At 29.7% G+C, this 4905-nt stretch overlaps 1 pseudogene; it reads left to right on the top strand.

Annotated features, from left to right (window-relative positions):
* Nucleotides 1-2233: 2233 nt before the first annotated feature.
* Nucleotides 2234-3780, top strand: LOC112690306 (annotated as a pseudogene).
* Nucleotides 3781-4905: the final 1125 nt, after the last annotated feature.

Genomic DNA, 4905 nt, shown 5'->3' with positions numbered 1-4905 from the left:
AACAGAAGTAATACCGACCGAAAGTGGTGGCTGTTGATTTAGTATGAACAATAATTCCGAAGGACGTGCGGCCGCCGTCCTCCGATTTATTACATTATTATATTTTCCCCGGTCTCACTTGTGATAATTGCTATCCTCGGATAATTAATACGTTAATATTTTCTTATAAATTGCATGGCGCCACGTAATGTTTTGATAAAAATTTCGTTTCGTTTACTAGATGCTGCGTATCTTATTAGGTAGGTACCCTCGGACGGTTCCAAAAGTTGTTAGTGCATTTCAAATACGTTAAGCTAATTTCAATTTAAACGCCTATCGAGTGCCTTTAGTCGAATAAAATATGATTCATTATGAGTTATATGACTATTGATGGGTGACTCTCTCATCCCCTAATCCATTTAAATAATAATATTTACTTGCAAATTTATTTGGCAAATCTGAATAATCACAATAATAATAATAATAATATATTCAAACCCGAAAGCGATTTAAAATCCGTATTAAATTGTAAACTGTAAAATTTAATCAAAAGTTTCAAAAAAATAAAAATGTAACCGTCATTAAATATGCGTTTTAATAATGAAGTATGATAGAATTTTTTCTTCGTCTTTGACATTAGCAGAGGATTTATTTTAATTAAATTAATACAAAGTCCATAGTAACGGTTTAATTTGGTTAATGTATTCATGTCGGAAATTTTAAAATTTACGATATTCACTCGTTTGCTTCGCAAATTGAATCACGTACATGCACGTATCGTTTTTTTTCTTTTCAAATTGTTCCAAAACCGTTGTACAATACTGATTGATATGCTAACGCATATAATATCACGTTACTATTATTGTTAGTCTTTCGTTGGCTTAATTTAATTATATTTTTTACTACTCACTGGACAAGCATGTTGTGGGGATCTATTTAACTCGTGTAGTACGCAACCAAATAACAATGCGTACCTATATCGGCAATGCGCGTTGAAGTGATATAGCAAAGACATCGTGTTCATCGACATGCGTTTGTAAAAAAACACTAACGAATAATCAATTGGCAAACAAGTTTTTCGTGCATTTGCTCACTTGATGAATTTAATGTTCTAGATGCGCCAACTTTTAATTACTAACGAGTTTATTTCGACAGATTGCTCGTTTTTTCTCCCTAAATGACATTTCCACATTTATTCGTTTGCGTAAATTGTATAATCCGTTAAATGACTTTTTCCGCTTAAATTATATTCTACTCTATTTTACCATTGGTTGTTATTTTTATTTTTTTTTTTACTCTTCTTATCCGGTTCAAAATACATCGCACAGATACAGAATACCTATGTAGAGGAAAAAAGAAAAAATTTAAATGGAAAAACTTGGTCGACGTTTCTCCCGCCACCGTCGTTTGACCTGATAATATATCGTCTATTTTTAAGCATTACCATATACGTAGTTTATAATAGGTTCACGGCTATCTTTCAAGCTCTGTTTAACATTTTTACCGGCTTCGCAAACGTCAGCCTCGGTCGTTACCAGGCGGTGGACGGTCGAAAACCGACGGCACGAAAACATGCATTACAATGTTATGTTGTCCTGCGAAACAAAGATGATAATAACATCTGTCACTTACTTTTCCCCAACGGTTCTGATATACACTTATCCGTTGTGTAGACGGGATTTAATTAAAATACTGTACACTTGATCGGTCACGGTACGGTTTTTTTTTCGTCCGGTTTCGTCCCCACAGAATACATTATCATCATAAAGAACTCGAGAATATCAAATCTTGACACTGCACTGCTCTGCGAGTGATATACATAAATCTATTGGAATGGATTTAACCTTTGGGAATATATATATATATATATTATATTTTTATGGTAACCGAAACGTTTAAAACACTCAAATTTTAAAAAATGTCACGAGTAATTTGCCGATAGTTGTCGAATATCGTTATAATACATACAAAACCGTTTCGAGATAAGCTTTTAAAAAGATCCGCTTTCCAGCCAACGGCGCACGTCAAAAACGCAATTCCCTACATTGCACATTATGTTGTTTTGTCGTTTTATCGGCCGTTATAGACAGTGTTTTTCCGCTCGAAAACATTGCGCTCTGGTTGTCATACGCGGTACTAATGTTATGACTCGTATATTAATATAAAAAAAAAATAGTGTAATGTGTATTGTACGAATTTAGTATTTACCTAATTCGATTGTTGTTATGCTAAATTCTTCAAAACCGTAATAAATATGAGTAATCGTATATGTTGTGTTGTTAATTGTTCTAACACATACAAGAATACTTCTTATGTAAAGTTTTTTAGATTTACTAATAGAACGTACGATAGAGAAATGAAAAATCAATGGATTCGAGCAATAAATCATCTTGAGTAAGTTTAATGTCCATGTGCGCTACAATACTATATCAATAACTGCTAAGAAGTTATATTTCACATATGTATGTTTTTTTTTTTTTTTTAATGACAATGGGAAATTATGGCAACCAATCAATAGTAGTCTGGTTTGTGGTGATCATTTTGTCAATAATGAACCATCAAAGCATCCTCAAAGTCCAGGCTATATTCCATCAATATTTCCTAAAGCATATAAGAAAAAAACACAAAATAATCAACAACTTGAAGCAAGGTATAAAAGAGTACTAAATCGTCAAGACAGAACGAATCAGCAATATCAAGATGAGCTACCTGAAAACTTAAATGAGTTATCTGAAAGTGTTTTTCATAATACAAATTTGACATTTGATGTTAGTACTCAGGTTGTTTTTGATGTTACTGATTCTGGTTTTTTTAATTTTGAATGTAGTTTTGATAATAATAATGCTATGACTCAAATATCTGGACCCTCATTATTAAAATCTTGTAATATTCAGAAAATCGATCAGTTATGTGGACCAGATTACCCTTTATTTGATAGATATTTTCGTGGTTTTATATCAATTAAAAATGAACAACAGTTAAAGGATCTAACTGGTACTACATTTCAAGTTTTTTATTTATAATTGAGTTTTTTATCTGATTCATCTTACTATAGTTTTGATAAAGAAAATCGGCTACTAATGTTTTTAATAAAAATTAAATTAGGTATTACATATTCTGCAATAAGTAGTTTATTTAATTGTAGATGTCAAACTACAACTCGGATATTTTACAATACATTACACATTTTAGCAATAAAAACTAAAGAATTCATATTTCGGCCTTCTAAATACACAGTTCGTGAAACTCTTCTTGAAGCATTTAAGAAAAATTATCAAAATTGTCGGTGCATAGTTGATTGCACTGAAATCAAGACCGAACAACCCAACTCTATAGAGCAAAGGGTATATATGTATTCGAGATATAAAAGTTCCTATACTATTAAAGTATTAGTGGCAATTACGCCTAATGGTATGATATGTTTTTTTATCCAACTGTTATGGGGGTAGAGCTAGTGATACTTTCATAACAAATGGCAGTGGCTTCTTAAGTAAATTGGAACCTGGCGATGTAGTTCTAGCTGACAAGGGATTCCCTAGTATTAAAACACAATGTGAAACAAATACAAATAGTATATTAGTTATGCCTCCAATTCTTCATAATGGAAGATTCACTGAACATGAATTAATTGAAACATATTCTGTGGCTAGTGTTAGAATTCACGTAGAAAGGGTGTTTGCTAGATTGAAAACCTATGGAATATTGAATAAAATAACAATGGACCTCATGCCTTCCATTGATAATATAATGCATATTTTCTGTGTTTTGACTAATCTACAAAATCCCATCATAAAAGAATAATTTTTTTTCAATTGTAAGTAAAAATGATAACCTATTTATTTGTATTGTAATTTTAATCTAAAACAATAATTAGTAGGTAAATTAAAGGTTATGCTAACTATTAAATTACCTTAACTCAAAAATCAACATTCAATAATTATTATTAGCCAAAAAGTATATATTTAAGATTGTTAACTAATTTAAGTTATAAGTTATTACATAATAATACATACAAACAATATTACATAATTTATTACAAATGCTCATACATATTATATACTTATTTAAAGATTTCAATAAAAATTATATACCTAGCTATGTAAAGCAAGTTATTTTTATAAATATCATTATTCAATATCTTTCAAAAAAAAAAAAAAAAAACAAACCAATTAATAAAGAACAATCACATATTTATTCTAAACAAATTAAATAAACAATAAACTTGGTAAATAATAGTTGAAATAAAAATAAGTCATTTTTTCAAGTAAAGACCTGATAAATGTTTGATCTCTCCTATTTTAATAATAACTGGTTGAATGGTGTTATAAACAAAAAATGTACAATATTCAACACCTGTACAATGTATTAACATCTGACACTGAGTAAAATACATACTACTTTTTTTTAATACTATTTTTTCACACAAGTTATATTCCGAGTATTTTAAATTTATTTTACCTCCATCAACGATTGGTTTGTTTTTACATGATATAGGACATTTTACCTCCAACACTTCTTGGATATTTTCAAACTCATCAAAAATTATACCATCAGGGCTTGCACATACCCAAGGTCTTATAATATCAAAAATCAAATCACATTTTATAATATCTTTCCCAGTTAATAATTTAAAATATTCAATAGCTAAGACCTCAGTTTTTTTTTCCCATAATTTACATTCAAATCACCTGTTTTGCCTAATTTGTTTTCTTTCAGCAATATATTGGCAAGGTGTTTTAATCCTGTATCTGTCCAACTTTTGCATATTTTAATTTTATGTGCTTTTACACTGGCTGATAGTCTAATTTTTCTTTCTACGTTCTACCTCTCACATTCAGATTGATTAATTGTTTGATTAAAAATATTGAACATAATAGGTTCACTTATACGAATTTTTTCATAGAAAAGATTATGTTCTTTAAAATT

The sequence above is a fragment of the Sipha flava genome, unplaced genomic scaffold (genome assembly GCF_003268045.1).
Source record: "Sipha flava isolate LNK unplaced genomic scaffold, YSA_version1 49_pilon_pilon, whole genome shotgun sequence".
In the NCBI taxonomy this organism is placed as follows: Eukaryota; Metazoa; Arthropoda; class Insecta; order Hemiptera; family Aphididae; genus Sipha; species Sipha flava.
Note: the sequence above shows the minus strand (reverse complement) of the source record. Positions and strands in the feature narration are given on the sequence as shown.